The sequence below is a fragment of the Crocodylus porosus genome, unplaced genomic scaffold, assembly GCF_001723895.1.
Source record: "Crocodylus porosus isolate Cpor-Errol unplaced genomic scaffold, CroPor_comp1, whole genome shotgun sequence".
Classification (NCBI taxonomy): domain Eukaryota; kingdom Metazoa; phylum Chordata; order Crocodylia; family Crocodylidae; genus Crocodylus; species Crocodylus porosus.
The window spans coordinates 11999637-12018616 of record NW_017728911.1 but is presented as its reverse complement, the minus strand read 5'-3'; the positions used below and the strand labels follow the sequence as shown (position 1 = coordinate 12018616).

General features: G+C 44.5%; 1 protein-coding gene across 5 annotated transcripts in view; it reads right to left on the bottom strand.

The window, feature by feature from the left end:
- The window catches only part of APBA2 (amyloid beta precursor protein binding family A member 2), a 240618-nt gene that overhangs the window by 193439 nt on the left and 28199 nt on the right, over positions 1-18980 (bottom strand). For all 5 annotated transcript variants that reach the window (XM_019533439.1, XM_019533440.1, XM_019533442.1 and 2 more), the window contains one exon: positions 11611-11710. The gene's annotated coding sequence lies outside the window, so the exon portion shown is untranslated. The remainder of the gene's footprint in view (positions 1-11610; positions 11711-18980) is intronic.

Here is an 18980-nt window from a genome sequence, read left to right as displayed (position 1 = left end):
GAATATGTTGAACAGTATGGGTCCCAGGACAGAGCCTTGAGGGACCCCACTGGTCACAGGGCACCACGATGAGTGACTGCCATCAATCACAAAATTGATTATTCTCTCCTTCCATTCTTCCCCAACTACAGAACCCACACATCTCTATGGGCCTTGTTAACACAATAATTTTAGGCGGCTTCTGGAGCTCTTGACTCCTGGAATGGCTACACATTAACACCTTAAATGGTTTAAAGCACTCATGCTGTTATCGGCTTAAAATTACACCACTCCAGGGCAGGATTATTTCTAGTTAGCTTAATTTTGCTCTTGTTCCATTAAAGTGGGGCCACTCTTCACAGCTATTCCACCCAGCTGAAGTCCTCCAGCATCCCAGGATGCAGTGGTCCCTCCTGAGTCAGGGCAAATGGGAACACTGGGGCGCAGCAGGGTCAGGAATGGTGTCTCTGCCCTGCTGTTCCCACTAAGCAGAAACAGGACTGCAGCCCTGGAGTGCCCAGCAGCCATGGTGCCTCCCAGAATAGCTCACTGCTCCAAGTGCAAGGAGCAGCAGGCTGGTGCTTACCCCTCTGGGTGGGGCCAGGCAGCTAGAGGAGGGTGGCACTTGGTGGCTGCAGTGCAGTAGACTGAGGCCAGTTCCCGCTGACCCTGTGTTCTGCCGAGCTGTGCAGTGTCCAGCTGCCAGCTCCCCGCACCTGGCTTGCCCAGCAGTGGCTGCAGTTGGCAGGCACCTAAAGCCCCCTGTAGCAGCTGGGTGAGGAGGCAGGAAGGCTTCCCTACTCACAGTCATCTCCCAAGCCTGGCGCGGGTGGGAAGTTCTACCCCCGTAGCCCTCCAGGCACATTCCTGGACTCCTGGGCCCAAGCAGAGTGAGTGAGCTCCAGGGCTGTGGTGCTGGCTCTGCCTGGCAGGAGCAGTGACCTGGTCCTACTCCTAGCTCCTAGTCCTGGTCCAGAAACATGCCTGGGAGGGAGGGAGCCCTGCTGAGTTTGGGAGGCAGCTCTGAGTGGTGCAGCTGAGCTTGGGAAGTGGTTGTGAGCAGTGCATTCTCCCCATCTGCTCTCTGCAGCCTCAGCCTGGACAGGCAGCACTGAGCCTGTGTCCAGAGCTACCCAGCTGCTACAGTCACTGAGAGCCGGGAGGGGGGAGCCAGTGGCTGGACCCTGCACAGCCCAGCAGCATGTGGGATCAGTGGGAATTGGCTTCAGGCTGCCATGCTGCAGCTGCCGAGTTCCACCGTGCTCCAGCACCCCAGCCCCACTGAGGTATGTGTCCGGGTCCTAGGCCTCATCCTTTTTATTCTCTGGAGCTCATACCCCAATGCCACCACCAGCCAGGATGCCAGCCAGCCTGAGCTCCATGGGGCATGATCCTTTTCAGAGCTTAGGTGGCACCTGGCCAGCTGGCAGCCCAGGTGGGAGCAATACAGGAGTGAGGGCTCTGGAGAATAAAAGAATCAGGCCCCTCAGAGCTCAAACAGCAAGCTGGTCCAGGCAGCACCAGGAGGCACCATTACCACCAGGTGCTCTGGGTCTGTTGCCCTCACTCCACCCAGCAGGAACAGCAACCTGGTCCTGCCCCCAGCTCCTAGTCCTGCCCCTGCTCACCAAGCCTCCAGTGGCAGGTCACAGCTGTGCAGGTGAAGGACAACAGAAATGGGTTTTCGCCTTAAGACTGAACAACACTAAGTCAATTAACATTTGTTCGGCTTACAGCCTAAGTTGTAACAAGGCCCCAAAATCTGTAAAGAACCAACACAATTCCCAGGCTGGAGGAGAAACATGGCATAGGTCAGGACACAAAGGCAAATGCCTAGCTAGAAAAAACTAACATTCCTACTTCACTAATGAAGAGCCCAGACCTGTAAATTCTTATTCCACCACATTAGCCCATGTGCAAATGTTCATTTCTAGTGGTTAAAAACTGCCACTGCTAGAAATAATTGCAGGAGAAGGAATACTAAACAGATTCAGATGCAATCACACCCTCTCCTCTACTCCTTGCACCTTCCTGAAACTGATAGGATCCTAGTCTGGGGAAAGTGTGGGCTGTTCCAGTCATCCTGTTTCTGGAGTAGGGTGGCTAGAGCAGCAAGGCGAATCCCTCTGCCCATTTCTCATGCCAGGGACTCCAGAGAGGAAAGTGGGCACAGGGCTTGGGAGCCCTGCAGATGGGGCTGCAGGACAAAGCTTTCTGCCCGCTTATCACACTGTGGGCTGCAGACTGAAAAGCAGGCAGGCAGAACTGCTCCCTCTGCTCAGCTCCTAGTGCCCAGAGTAGATGGAACAGCAGGGAAAAGTCTGCTACCTGCTTCTCACACAGGAGCTGTGCTAGCTCCTCACACAGTTGGCAGCTGCTCCTCCCCTTTCCTCCACTCCCCTCCTGGACTATGGGAGCAGTTACCCCTCATCTCTTCTCCAGACTGGAGTAATCCATAGGAACCTTTCCCCACAGCTCCACTCCTAGTACCAGGAGGAGTAAAGCCATGGGAAAATGTCCAACTGTTCATTCTCCCATAGGGAATTCTCTAAAGAGCAACTTCTAACTGACTGGAGTCATAGTATTTTTCTCCCACAATGGCCATTTTTGCTCCAGGAGAAAAAGCACATCTGTACACTTGAGGTTTCTACTGGGAGAGCAGTGATTGAGATAGAAATAAAATGGCCTCAAATCACATGAACAATACAAGTGCAGATAACAGAACTGCTTACAGAAATAAGGATTAGCTACTGAGCCAGGGATGCTGTATCATTTCAGGCCAGCATTTTTAATCCTGAACTGTTTTTGCCATCTTCAGAAAAAAAATTCTACCATCCAGAACCCAGTTTTGGCAGGTTTTTGAAAGGAAACAGATGCCGATTTACATAGAAAGTGACTAAGCATCATTAGTGATAGACAGCAAATAAAATGCTGCAAAATAAAATCAACTAAATTATCTCCCTTTTTAAATCCTGTGCAGCACTGGGATGGGCTTGGATTTCTTATCACCATTACGCAGGTCTGCAAATCTGCATCAGATTTCATTAAATTGCATTATGAATAAGAAGACTGTCTCAGGCTTTGAGGCCTTTGACAGAATACAATAGGGTGTATGCAGAATAGTATTTGTGTTCCTCCAAAATTGTAAAACCTTAATAGTAATTTGGCTGGTTTGCTCAGGATAACCCTGGTTTAATCTGGGATTTTTCTATACTTTTTACCTTTCATTCAGCTAAGTTCAAAAGGAAGTCTTTCCTCTACATTCAGGGTTCCAGAAATCCTGCCATCATGCAGAAGGACAGAATGAATAGCAAAGGTATTCTTCAGCACAACTGATTTTACAATACTCAAGAAGTCCTGAAGACAATCTAGAAATCAGGAATGGACCAAACCACATGAGCAGCAGGAAGGAAGGAAATTTAAAGCAACCTAGCAGCAACAAACTGAATCAGTGCTAGCTATACTTGTGCAATGCATTTTTGCAATGCACCAACTTACAAAGGCAGTTTCAAGTATTTTTGCACAAGGTTGTGGCAACGAAGGAGATGCAAAAATCTTCATGGGAACATCCAAATGCAAAAGAAAAAACGGACAAAAATATTTAAAAAATAATAGCAATCTACAATATACATTTGAAAGGAAATAATCACTTTAAAAGATAATATCAATGTGATATACAGGCACTTACATTATCTCCTATGCTAAAAGGGAGTACAGGTAACAGCACATTAAGACAAGAATAAAATTTATTTTTTCACTACATTATTCAAGAATCCAAAGCAGCTGTTAAAAAATAGTCTTCTCCTTAATCTAAAGCATCTTGAAAGATTTTAAAAGTTTATACCTCATCTATTTTCAAACATTAAAGATTTTGAATAGCAACTCTTAAAAGCAATAAAAACAAGCCTTAATCTCAGGATACAGTGATGGGGAGAACAGAAATAACATGGAAATCCTCCCAAGCATTTTATTTTGTTCATAGACATATGGATTGTTCACTTTAGAAGAATGAATTTGACCCAGTACAAGCAATGCTGTGCTCAAATGTGATCTCATTTGCTCCACTCAGCATTGTGTCTATCACAATTTACAAAGCTGAGAGAGAAGAATCAGACCCATTTGTATAATTATCAAACACTCTACACTTCAGATCAATGGTCAGGGTAAAATCTTCCCCTGAAGGTAGAACAGAGTAGCTGCCAGGGACCATCTTCAATTACTAATACAGCCATCTAGTGCCTGGGCAGGATCTCAGCATAGTCCACTCCCAAAACATCTGGTACAGACAGCAAACTATTAGACATCATTTCTCCTCCGATGAAGGGACACATTGGCTATTTCTCTACTCAGGGCACGTGTACACTTAAAAGGGGGAGAGGATTTACTACACATGAGCTACACCATAGTAACATTTCATGTGCAGGCTCTTATCTCATGGCAGGGGAAAGCTAAATTGCAGTAGCTTAGCCTTCTGTAAGGCTAGGGACAGAAATTACACATAACCCACTACAAAAGATTGGAAAGTGATTCAAATTTGTAACACAACAGAAATTCAGTGCACATAAAATGCTTTCAAAATGGCTGAAACTGGTTTAAGATAAACCTGGATGGATGTAGTATCAGTCTTAACTGATTTAAGTTAAATCAGTTTATTGAACTTGAACTTCTGCCCCAGATCCCCTCCAGATTCAAGCTCTCTGCTCCAACAGAGCAGGAAGGTATGCTCTAGTGCCCCACACCTTCTGGCATGGGCCACTGCATGTGGATGTATTTCTGGAATAAAAAATGAATGCCTGTTCACTTGCTTATTGGTTCAATCTACGCAGCTTAAACTAACCTGTGAAGATTGAATCAATTCAGCCTCAGGGTTTTTGACTGTCGGTACTTAACCTAAAAGTCTAGCTTTCATCTAGCACAGGGTAAGAGTGTGTACTCAGCTGGTTTCCATGAAATAGCTAATGCACAGAAAAGTATCATCTCCTTTTACTAGAAGACAATAGTTCATCTGCCCCTAACCTTATATTTAAGAGCTGCCTTCCTGTAATGTATTCAGGACCTATGCAGGCACTACAGTCCTTGAGCACATGAAGTCCTCCAGCACCAAACCCACAATTTTCTGTTCCCATCTTCCAGCTCTTCTGTACTACACTTCCTCCCTTTACTGCCCTTAAGTACAGACAAGTAATCCATGGACTGAATCCTAGAAAGGTTCCACATGGGACTATGAGATGCATCTTAGAGCAGTGCTCAAGAAATAAGCAGCATGATGTGGCTAGCTTTATTGCCATCCCTGTAACATATATGCAGCGCAGTTCATTTGGCTTGGACCAATTGAGAGGGACCTTAAGGTCAACCCTCAATAAAAAAATTTTTTTTAAAGTTTTAAAAAGGAAGCTGTTGGTAGACACGAAGAGTACAAGGCTAGGTAAGAAGCTGTCAGAAGCAGTCTCCACTAGAACAGCTACCTCTGACAGGCAAGCTTTTTTTTGGTTAATTAGTCACCCCCACAAGCTCAAGGCCAAGCCCAGCCATAACCCTAAAACAACTGTATGTCTTCCGATACATAAATTAATGAATATATTCTAAGCCAGGCTGTGTTAGGCTCTACAGGAGCATGCAGCAGTTTATTTGAAAGAACAAGAACCTGAGAGTTAAGAGGGTCATGGCTAAGCATTTCCCTCAGAAAGCAACAAGATAGCTTGAGTGGTTGCTGAAAGATGTCTTCACAGCACAGCTGTGAGTGGGGGCAAGAAAGATTGCCATATTCTTTGCCCTCTTCATCCCTCCCCGTATAACAGAGTGGAATCAAGTACTATAGGGCAGGGGTGTCACACACAGCCTGCAGGCTAGATCTGGCCCATGGAACCACTGTATCTGACCCGCACGACTACTGGCAGGCCATCGTAAGTTGGGGGAACTGGCAAGGGGAATGGCCTGCCACAGAATTCAGGGATTTCAGGCCCCAGTGGACATGGTGATCAATAACAAGAGGGTGAGAAAGTGCTGACACAGCCCCAGTCACCCTCCAGCTGCTTCACCTGTCACCACTGCTGCAGCCATACCACTCTGGCTGATAGCCCTGATGTCTGCCCCATGCTGGAACTGGGGTTGCCACCATTGCATTGCCATGTGCCATGGGTCAAAGCCAGAGCTGTTGCTGCTACTGCCACCACCACTTCCTTGTGCCTTAGGCTGGTTCCAGCCTACAACAAATCCCCATGACCTGGATACAGCCTGGGGCACATAGTAAAAGCTGGGAAAAGCACAAAGTACCCTCTTGCAAAACCATGCAACCTGGGAACACCAGGACCAGGATATACCTGCCTCAGAAATTACATCCATACACCTCAGCATAGTTTAAACCAATAAAATAGCATATGCCAAAAATCGCAGAAAATACAGCATGTGTGGAAAGTGGTATAGCCAAAGGGAGCTGTGGCAACTCTTATTTTATTAAATGAAACACTTCTCTAGCTCTCCCATTACAGAGACAGCTTAAAACAGAAACTCTAAGGATTAAAAAACCAGAAAGCAAACAGGAGCCATTTTTAAGACATCTTGTGGAACACTCATGATTGGACATCAAGCACTATTGGCCAACCACTGACGTACAACATTTACTGTATTTTCTCTCATATAATCTGCACCTTGGGGCTCCCCCCAAAACACAGTTGGGGGAAACTGTCAGAGACTCTGGTCAAATCAGACCCAGCTGGGCTGAACTCTTGAGTTTCCATACTTGACTTTCATCCCAGGCTAATACAACTGCCCCAGTTCCCTGTAACCAGAGTGCTGCTCAGTCCTTTTAAGCAGACTGCAGCCTCAGGCTACAGGCATGCCTTGACAACATGCAGGCATGCCTCTGTCTGCTCCGGCAAGCTTTGTACTCCCTGCTGTCTCTTGTTCTCCTGCCTCCTGCCTCAGCTCTGGCTTTTCCTGACCCTGACCCTGCTCTTGAATCTTCTCTCAAACTTGGTACCTGGCTCTCTGATTCTCTTAGCTTCTGATCCCAGCATGCACTCTGGACTACGTCTCTTGGCTTTCCCTCTTGGTTCTCCTAGGACCCAGCCCTGAATCCTCTGCTCTGCTGATTGGGACCCAGACCTAAGGCCCCAGTAACCTTTAATCCCACTTAGCTCACATCCTGGTTGCCCTTCAGGGCCTACCCGCAGGCCTGACTGCCTACATCCCAGCCAAACCCTCACCGAAACTGGGATATGCATTATATGCAAGGAAAAGGGATCACCACAGGTCTGGACATTTGGTGGGGGTAGGTGGCAGTATTAATTGCCATGGCTCTGGGAGTCAGAGCAATTAACATTGCCACTGGTCCCCTGCGCCACTGCTGAAGTTCCAGACCTCTGTGTGCGTGGGTGTCATCCCCATCCACGCACTGGTTTGGGTTGGAACGCAGGGTTGGTATGCAGCTGGAGCCAGTGTGCCAAGTCCAACCTGACATAGAGCTCTGGACCTGGTATACTGGGTCGGACCTAGCATGCCAAGTCTGGCTAACTTGGGCTGGCAGTGGCGGAGCAAGGGATGCACTCAAAGGTTCTCTCAAGATCAAAGTGCTATTGTACCAGTTTCTGTACAAACATGTAGAGTGAGACGAGCCCTTGCTCAGTCGTGCAGTGTAGCAGGGGGTCCTTAACTCTGCTACTGAAAGGAAGCAGGAGTGACTAGAAGGAAGCAGGAGCCCGGCTGGGGAAATGCAGAGCTGCATGGCTCTGAGCAGCAAGTGAGGGGATTGAGAGGTCCCATGGCAACCTTGGAACTGGCAGCGCCTGGGCTGTTTTCCAAAAGCCAGGTCAGGTGACCCGAGGGGGAGGAACCAAGGGCCATATAAGCCCAAGCACAAAGTCAGTGCTGCCAAGTCTCACAAGGGAAAAAAAAAAGCAGCACTGCCTTTAAAAACAAGCCCAAAAGCCAACCCCACTTCAAAGAGAGGGGAGCAGGGCCGTCTATCAACCCACAACTCTCAAAGAATTAAAGCAACTTTTTAAAAGAACAAGCCCAATTCCATGTATTATAAGCAGACTTAGCAACACTGCACAAGGCGAGGAGGATAGTCTGACTCAGGTCCTCATGAGCGTAGGAGCTCTGTAGGGAAGCTGTAAACAGAAGATGTTATAAGTTTTGTTTTCGTTTTGGGGTTTATATTAAGTATGAGGTTTGGAGTGGCTTACGAGGGAGCAGGAGGCCATGGGTGTTAGGAGGGGCTAATGCCCAGATAGAGCCCTGCAAGGGTCTGGGACCCAGCAGGCTGCAAGGGCCTTAAGCCTGGGGGAGATGCTGAAGCCCAGACAGGGCCAGGAGACCCAGTGGGAGAAAGACAGACTGAAGCCTAGACCCTAGTGAGATGAGGCCAGGGGCCCAGGAGGAGAAGGCAGAGAGGGAGGCAGAGGTCTGCTTTGCCTAGGGTGTGAGGATTGGGCAGACTGATGGTGAGCAGGATGGAGCAACGCACCAAAGGCCAAACTCCAGTTCTCTGCAGGCAGCCTCCTAAAAATATATATTAACCCAAACATCAAGGCATGGTAGGTGAGAGTGACAGATCAAATCAGGGAGTTGGAGTAGAATGGGTGTAGTATAACCACCAGTGGGTGCCACCCATGGCTGCCTCTGGGGATGCACTGTATTGCATGCAGATACTGTAACTTAAAACAAGATGCAACAAGTGAGTATTAAACCAGGAGAGAGAGGGCAGAGAGGGTAAAAGGTAACATAGCAATAGAGCCCATATACCTAAATGTGAGTGGGGGTTGGGATTTGCCCAAGGATTTGCTCTCAACAGTGGCAGAGTGGAGTTTTCTCATCTTAAGGTGTCATTTGGGGAATCTACTGCTGCTGTATGTCATCTATTGTAAGCTGCTCTGAGCCTCTGGATGGAGTGGGATATAAATCTAAATATTAATAATAGTAGTAGTACTATTTTTGTCTAGTACTGGGTCTGGCCTTAAAAGACCACATACTTAAGTTTACTTCTATTTAATTTGATAATTGCATATCAAATTAGTATTTCAGACCATTTCTTAATGGTATTTTCCTGAAGGTTTCTCAAGAGCTAGGGGATAAATCTTCTTAAAAATGCAATTTTTTAAACTGTTTAGTTTACTGGTAATGTTTTAACTTGTCCTTCTGGATGCACTGTAGTAACTGAACTTTTCCTGTCCTTTCTACTAAAAGAATAAAGCACTGTTTTGTTTAAATTTCTGTAATAGTTGAAAATATTGCACTAGAAATGACTTTGCCACAAAAAACAACCTAAGAATTCCTTTATTTCCCTCTGTTAAACTTGGAAGATTGCATACATTAAATACCCCCTGTGTCAGCTATAAACACTTAATTAGCTGAAATAAAGTTACCAATGTTTCAGAAAAAATTAACACCAGTAAATACTGTGTGGATGGTAACTAATTGTACCACCACTAGAATAGCTTACAGGTAAACTGGCAAAAGGTGGTCAGCAGTGTATTCATACTTCTACTTCAGCATGTATATGAACACTTTGAAAGCTTGATTATAATTAATCAGTAATTTAGCCTCTTGTTTCTCACTGCAAAATGATAAATTAACTACTAGCTACAATCACAGATAGAATATTAATATAATGCCCCTGGGGTACTGCACTATGTAGTACAAGATGCCTCATGAATAGTCTGATTCCAAGCTTTGAGACTGAAGCACAACTGAGCAATTCTTGCCAGGCTCAGCTGAGACACAAACATTTCTAGTTAGCACATTCAGCATACAGCACTAAGAAATCAGATTTCCATCTTACATTTAGGAATTAATTTCCTCTTTCAAATAAAAAGTTCAGGCACCTCTCCATACAAAAGTACCTAATAGTAGTATTAGTGGTCCAGGAACCTGTCTGAAGGTTCATGGGACTTCATCTTCTTTCAAGGTCAAATGGTGTGTCCTGAGCACAGCAGAAAACATGCATGCCGTGCACTAGGGAGATTTGTCAGATCCAAATGAGAAGTGCTTTTGTTTTGTTTTGTTTTGTTTTGTTTAACCTCACAGCCCTGCAGTGGCTGCTGAAGCATCTCACCACATAGGTTCAGGAGAACAGGTAGTTCCACTAGCCCTGCTCCCACCTCTTTCTATCTCTTCACATACTAGGAATCCAGGAAGATGCTGCAAAGTATGACTATATCATGCAAGAAGTGAAGATCATTTGCACAGACCCATACATGATTTTACCTGCTCTCTGATTCAGGCAGTAGAATAACACTAATTCGTTTGCATTCACAGACTGCCTGTACACATGCAGGATGCCTGCCCCGATGCACTCTAATTGTAATGTGTCCGAGCAGACTCACTTAATTTAATTAGAATGCTCCAGCAGTTTTGCTGTCACATGTATTCAGCATCCCCATCATAGGCAATGCGTAGAGGGGACACAGGGGGGCATGTGCCCTCCCTGAGATTGGCCACTGCCAAAGCCGCCGCCGGCTTCTGTGGGTGGTTGCTGCCCCCCACTTGCTGCTGACGCAGCCGCCGGCAGCTGTGAGCAGTCCCCACTTACCACTCACTACCACCTACCGTGCGGACGGCGGCTACACGTAGTTCCCACTCGCCATCCGACACCCCCCCTCAACCACTGACACAGGCGGTGGCAGCTCTAGTACCCTCTTGCCGCCCTGGTGCCCCCCCAGTCGCAAGAGGCACCAGTCATTCATGGTCCCCATGTTTCAAAATGGCAGCAGGGGCTCATTGAATGAGCTTTAGTTGAAGTGCCCCAACACCATTTTGAAGTGCAGGATGCTGAATACATGAGATGCTGCAGGCTGCTCTAATTAAAACAGCTCCCTGCCCCCACTATACACACATAATCCCAGAGCATGTGTATACATGCCTATAATTTTCCAAGGTCATGCAGGATACAGAGTATGGCAATGAAATATAGAAGCAAGTCCATAAAATACTTGTGTTTTTGGAGCACTAAAAAACCCCATGTTTTTAAAACTGCAGTATGTTGCAACTTACAATACATTCCATAGACCTAAGTGAAGCAGAGGAAGTGTCATTAATATAAAAAGAAAGAAATTGTACCTTTCTTCAGTTGTTCACAGCCTGGAGACAATCAAGTGCAGTGTGAGCTCTGACTAAACCCAAAGGACTGTAGTCTTATAATAGCTAGGATTGTGTGACATTCTTGGATTGCATTTTTGATAGCTCACAGCATTTCAGCTCAGAAAGATCAAACCAAGACATCTTGTCATTGGACTACAAACTGCTTGTGTTTAAAATGCACCAGAAATTTAGAATAGCTCTCACAGATTTTAAACCAGCATAGCGTAGTTGTTGCCAAAATGGAATAGGATAAAACCACCAGTAGAAAGAAGTGCTATTTTCAAGTTTGTAAGACATTAACATTAACAAGCTCCATGTCTTCAAAAATCCTTAAGGTTTGTATCACTTGGAATCCAACCACTGCAGTGCAGTATAAATAAAATAATGTAAAGTTTTAATTACAGAAGAGCTGGCAGCATTTCTTTAAAAACAGCATAAAGATTTGACTAAATTAAACACAGCATATCAGGCAAGAGACTCAGATTTTGATTTCATTTTCTACTCTTGCATTTTAAAGGGTTAAACATCCTGCTATGCAAGGTTGTCACTTACTGCATGCAAAGTCTCGGAGAGCTCCTGTTCTCCTCTATGGAACTGGCAAATCTGGATCCAGTACAATCTGAAATAGGGTAGCTCAGCAGGCAAGAAAAGACTGGCAATGCAAAACAAAAAAAGAGGGTAAAAATCAATTTTAAGGACTAATGTTGAACACTGAAAAATGCTGTTCATAAAAAAAGTGGTATAAGTTGCACAAATTGACAGGCAAAACCAGACTGCTAAGATGAATAATAAAGCTATAAGGCACCAATGTGTCAGACTGTGCAAGCTCATGACCAGGGTCCTGGTTTTCCCTGTTTTAAGACTGCAAACTCTCTGATAAAAACACCCCAAATTCTCCAATTAAAAACCCCCAAATCTGCAATTAAAATGAAATGCCACTATATATAGGTATTAGTTTAACAATGTTTTATTGATATATTTACAATTTTAAAGTAATTTGAAGCCTACCAGTGCCTCAGTCACTATAGTAAAATATATTCTAAATACCTATAAAATTTTGACATTTATTTTGGATTTTTTATCATGGAAAAAATCAGCATTTTCTCTGCTCCCTTCACTCACCAGGACACAGGTCCAGCTGCAGCTGTCCCCAACTCACTGGTTTGTGGCACTGAGCAGCCCCAATATGCCAGTGCCCTGCCCCTGCCATTGTCCCTCATTCCCCATCCACAGCCCCAAGCCCTGCTACTGCCCCTCAGTCCCCACCCATGGCTCACCAGCCCTCCCCCCAGCTGCCAGGGCTATGGGGCCAGGGACCCAAGTCCAGGGCTTAGCTTAGAGGCCCCTTATAATGTGAGGCCCTAAGCTGCAGCTTCCTTAGCTTGTGCCTAAATCCAACACTGGGCATGCAAGACCTGGTGCGGCAGGGCAGAGCAGGACTGGGTGGGGAAGCTCGATGTTGCCTCCGCAACCCCTGAGCTGCCATAGTGAGGCACCACCTACCCACTTCACCGCAGTGAGGGTGGTGGCATGGGCTTCTGCCCCTGCTGCTGCCAGGAAGGCAGGGGGAACCTTGCCATGGCAGTGCGGGGCTTGCATCAAGATTCCCCGCCAAGTCCCACTTTGCCCTGCCGTGCCGGGTCTCACTCACCAGGCCACAGAGGCTCCGGGGGTAGGGCAGGGAGCCCAAGCCCACAGTGGGGAGCCAGCACCCACCCCACACAAATCTAAGAGGCATATGCCTCCATGCTTCCCCCAGGAATGTGCACAGTGGTGGGGAGCCAGCTACCCCAGATGCGCCACCCATGGCCCTGCCCCACTTCCTGCCTGGGCCCTGTGGCCATGCATTCTGGCCCCAGGCCCCAAGCCCCACGCACTGCCCAGGTTGGGCAGCAGCCCCAGCCCCAGCCTTGCCCAACTCCCTCCCTCCCTCACTGTGATGGCCTCTTCCCATCCCCCTGACCCTCAGACTTATCTGTCAGGCTGCTCTCCAGGCTGCCTGGTGGCCATGTGCGTGTGTATGAGCACCTCTTGCCAGACTGCCCTCCTCCCACTCCCCCCAGCCCCTTGCAAGCTGGAACTCTGCCAGCCTGCAAGGAGAAACCCACCTTAACCTATATCTTTCTCCTTAAAAAGAGAAAATCCAGGTTTTTCCGCGTTTTTTCTGTCAGAAACAGAAAACTCAAGTCTCTGCTCATGACTACGTTCAGGTACATACAAGCTAAGTATGTTTTGTCCCCTGTAGTAACCTGTTTGCCCAGAATATAAGATCCCAATACTGTACCAATAAATATCATTTTTCCCTTATTTCCATGAATAGAGGACTTTGATGGAGTAGACTACTATTCCTACCTTGTTGATAACCTGTCCTGGGCTTTAGGTTTCATCATACAAGCAGCCAGTCTCAAGAATAAACAGCACTTTATTTTGTTTTGTTTCTATTCTAAAGAACAAGTGTGTGCGTCTCATTTATCATTCATTCTAGAAGCTTGTAATGCAGTAGCTCAACTCCACAGACGCTTAGCATGCTAATAAAAAAATTGTAGTAGGATTGTGGTTGTAATAGTGGTGATAGTCCAAGAAATATACAAGAAGCAGGTTTGGTGAGTAATACCATTTATTGGGCCAACTGTATTGGTGGGAGAAGTTAAACAGGCTTTTGGAAACAAAATGCCCTTCAAGTCTAGGAAAGAAACATATACTACAGTCTAAGATGCTGGCCCCTCCCCTTTTATTCAACTATTTTCATTTACATAAGGGAGCTACATAAACGTCATTGCTTCATCTGGTACTTAGCTTAGACTGTATCTGCTTCTTCCCCAAACCCAAGAAGGGTATTTTGTTCCTTTGGGAACAAAAGCTTATCTAACAGCTCTCCCAGCTATATCACTGGCCCAAACAAACCTTGTAGATCCAAAACTGATCTGAAGAGGGCAAAAGAAATCAGGACGCTCTGTCAACGAAGTCCAAATTCAGTGCTTTATCCAAGGTTATTTACTTTATCAAACCACAAGGCTCATTTATCTATTTAAATAGGGAATCAAAAACAATTAAGTCTAGAAAGTATAAAGTATATATAATGTTGATTGAACACACACTGGCATAGCCCATTTGAGATAAAAATTCATGACAATAAGAATATAGTAATTGCAGGATATCTCAGACATTCAGCTTTCTGAAAAGCAGAAGGTCTAATGATGAGGATTTTTTTTGCAAATGAAAATCAATTGCAAATGAAAGAACAAGTCCTTAGTGATATTAAGCAAATGAGCAGCAGATATTAAATCCTGCAGAATAAATAATCCTGTTAAACCTGTGTCAGTGCAACTTAACAGTGAACTGACAAATTCATCTGTTCCTCATGCTGAATACAAAATAATATGATGAAATAAACTGTGTTGGGACAGGATAGCCAAAAGGCTTCAACGCAGCTGCCTTTTACTCCTAGGACTTTAGCTACAGAGGACACCGATAAAGTTAATTTGGCTTAGCAATAAAAGAAATCAGCCCACTGTCAAACAATTTAGAATGTAAATTGCAACATACAAGTCTAAGCAGTTCAGAAAAGCAGTAATTTACCACTGGACTGGACACATTAACCTAGTCAGAGTAATTTCAGAATATCATCTTTTACTATAAATTAATGTTAAAAGAAGCTCTGAATTTAGAATATTGTAGATACATTGTAGATACTGTGGTTTTCTGAAGAATACCGTGTGTCTACAGAGAACTTCTAGTTCTCAGGAAAGTAAACACGCCCCACACCTTCCAATTATTTCAATGGGAATTACAGGTATTAAGAGCCTTGCCAGTAGAGCTAATGGAGAAAGATAGAATAGCTACAGCTGCCTCATTAGTATTAGTTTTGCAATGCCATTATTCCAGACCTACTATCTCAACCTTCTCTATTCTAGATATAAAATTATTTCCATGTCTACTTAAGCTTCTTTTGCTAAACATGACTAAGATCCCATAGCAATAAAGATGCACATTTATGTTATCCCAAAATATATTTCTTAATCTGTATAGTTTCTCCTAAAGAAGACTTTATTGAAGAAAAATCTCTTCTATGGTTGAGACAGATCAGCTGATGGATGCAGTTTGATACCCACTTGCACCTATTTCAGCATTAATTTTCTATAATGATGCCTGTCACTTAATTCAAACTTTCTTTCCAAATCTCAAGATATTTTTAAAACATTTTGATTGCACTGCTTAACATTTGGGCTGGGTGAAAACATTATGTTCTTCTTTCAACTTCATCAAAATAAGTTTTGGAAGATTTCCGATATCTCTAACTACCATGAGTAGCCTCATAGGCTTACATCCTACAGGCCCTTACTATCAATTTCTATGGGACTACAGTGGGCCCTTTTTGGACCCATGTCCTGGAATAGCTGCAAACTGCACGCTAGTTAAATTGACAGATTATACTAATTTGAAAGGAGTTATGAACACCACAGTACATAATTAGCATAAAGAGAAACATAATTTAGAAACACAGGTAGCAGCTAAATGGAGATTTATTTCTGAGAAATCCAAGCCAGTACAGGTAAAGAATAATCATTTATTAATTGAATGGGAAAAACAACACTCCCTTATTCTTAGCTGCATGATGGAGATATTAAGGAAGTTCCCTTTCTTGCAATAATGAGGTCCACAGAACTTCATAATCAAGTCTCTGCCCAATGCAGCTTTAGAGGAAAACCAGAAATGTACATTGTAGAGAAGTATGGCTCAATGTAAGATTTCACAAGTTGAGATACTTCAATTGGCCTATGAGATCTCTAGCCACTCTACACCAGTAAGGAAAATTCAGTATTAAGACTATTCTTTTGCAGAGCAAGAAATTCAATGAGAAAAACTGAGTTCCAGTTATTTTAGGACAGGATACAGGCCATTAAGGGTGGATTGGATCTGGTGGACCTCATTATTTCAACACATGAAATTTACAAGTAAGAACAGGGCAATGTATCCATCCCTTATTAGTAAAGTGGTTTATAGATCCATGATACTGCTATTTATTTCACTGCATCTTCTCAGGGGAGCTATATGCAGGTGCAGATACAGAACGAGGTAGCACATGCCTAATAGTTACACAGATACCATAATCACCCATAAAGTATTTTCCACCTTTGGAACCAAGATACTAGTAAGTGACGCAACCTAATCTGGAATGGAATAGCTCTCATGCAGTGTCCAAATCCTATCTAATTGGAGGTGATCCTAGACCACCAGCTTTTTGTCTTTTCTACATGTGCTTTATACAAAGAGCACACTTAGTACCCAGAACAACATATTAAAAGAAGCTCAACATCTTCAAATCGGGGGCCAATCCAGCGATGTACTACACTTGTACTTTGGGTGCAGACAGAAGTGCAGCTCCCAGCTGCAACTAAGAACAAGTTCTGCAAAGTGCTTTGAGTTACACGGTTACCCTGGACCAAACAGCAGCTCACAGTTGGTTCCAGGCTGGGAGCCTGCAGCCAAGTTCCCACAGCAACAGCCAGACTCTGCCAGTGCTCGCTGATTTCAGAATGGGAGGGGGAAGGGCCGTGGAGGGAGCTCATTCTTGGGGCTGCCCAGCTGGTGCTGAAGGGTGGGGTGGGTGAACTGGACCCCCCTCATCTCAGGAGAGGGCTGCAATGCACCCACCTCATCCCTCAGGCAGGGCTGAAACCCCCCAGACTAAACTCCCTCTGCTCCCATTCTGAAAACAGCAACAGGCTGGGAGCTCAGAGACACAAGTTACAAAAGATGCTACATTTTGTAACATCTTTACCTGGTACCTCATGCAATGAGGGGTCAGATTTTCACCCAATCGGCCATTTTTTAAGCTGTTTTCAGCCATGTACCTGTTGTTTGGTTACAGCTATAAACTGTTTTTTGTACATAGATCAGGCAAAAATTACTGTTTCTGCCTGAACCCTTTGTTATTCAGCAACTGCATACACGTGCCCAGTTTGGGAAAGGCCAGCACATGCAAAGAAGCCAGATACTGTGCCGAACAAAACCTGCAAGTGCAGTACTGGACGTCGTAAACCAACAAATATCAATTGTTTCCACTTCTTCGCTGGAATCGCCCCATCAGGTATCAGGAGAGCAGTAGCAAGCAAAACAGAACACCCCCAGCAGATCAAAGATTAGAGGTTACAACGCCATAATGTGGCCCCCAGTAAACTAAAAATTACAGAAATGTTTCTGCTCTGCAACAGAGCCACTGGGTGAAACACACAGCCACACAAATAAAATTACCATCACAGATAACCCATGAGGGAGTTAGGATGAATATCTAAACTGCTAAACATCTCCCTTCAGACACAGAGCTCGACTGGCCAACACAGAGAAGCTTGAATCGCCTCCAAACAGAGGTCAGTAGCACTAAATGTAACATAAAGCTGTGAAGACACTATAACAACACAAACATGTGGAAATGTGGAGGAAACTTTCAGACTATGGAACACCTACTGGCCCGCCCATGTAGGGAAGAAACATTCACCAATGAGGGCCTCACTAGGGCTACAGATCAAGCAATAATATATGACTTTTTTCATTCAAATTTGAACCCTGCCCTGGCACAAAAACACTTCACAAGTGGTTCAAAATGGAGGGCACTGAGAACAATGCAAGATCTGAGGATAGAGAAGATGGAGGATGAATTGAGAATGCAAAAGAAATACCAGTCTCGAACACTTGACATCCGAATAAAATGAAATCCACTAGTTGTCTGCTACTCTAAGGTTAGGTAAATCAGCAATTTGCCCTTAAGTGGTCTCAAATGTCAGGTCTAGCTTGAAGCTTACTACTGATGTTTATGTAGAAATAAGTCACTTTTCTTGGCATGATTAAAGTTTCCCCATTTAAGTCCTTGTGTGTGTTTTTTCTAGCAACTGAAAAATAATATTCACAGAAGTCCAGAGACTTCAATTCAAGAGGTCAGGTACTTGATTCAGACTGCCTGGATTCTGGTGTATAGGACCTTCGTGATACCACACTTTCTGGATGAAAAGTAGACAAGATCTTTGTGCCATTTTGAAAAACTCAAAAAAACAAAATCTCCTTGCCCAAAATGGGGCTACCAAAATTAGTGATACTTCTCTCCCGATGCATCATTTTGGTAAACCGAGGAAATAGAACAGAAGACACCTGATAAAGAATGTCTTGCATTGAGAAGCTTGCCTAACTTTATCCCAACCATGCAATTGGTTCAATAAAAGATATCACCCACAAAAATCCTTGTCTCTCACATGATTCCTGGACCATCACTGTTACAACATCACTCTAATACTACTGGAAAGAACAGAAGGCATTACGAGTCTGTATTGCCAATTTTGTAACAAGGCATCTGTTGCCAGATATTTTATCCTACTGGCAAGAGAACTGAAACCTTGTGATCCAGATGAGAATCAGACAGATCTACCGCTTGGAGATCATACTCCAGCAAATGAACAAATTCTGAAAGTAATTTGCATTTTGAGTAATCTAGGTTTTGTCTGGACTCAGTCTACTGGAGAAACTCAATTTCTCTTTGGATCTAATAGAGCAAACTGACAGACTCCTTTACCCAAGTCAGCAGAAAACAAGCACCTTTCAAGACTATAGATCTTATTCCCCTTTATCTGCTAATGCGTGACACCGCAGAGGTACTGATCAGCCGATGACGAACTCCAGATACAAGAGCAGAGCTGAAACTATTGTAGCCCAGGTGTACTTGAGTATGTACTCCCTTCTCCAATTGAAGGGAGGTGTGCTGCGAGTGGAAACTGCAGGCTGAGTGCAGTTTCCCTCCTTCCTCTATAGAGCTATCCAGGACACTCCAGTTCTTAACTATGTACAAATGTATTAATGCAATAACCATAAAAAAATGGATATAATAATATAAATACATACACACACACATATACACACATATATATATACAC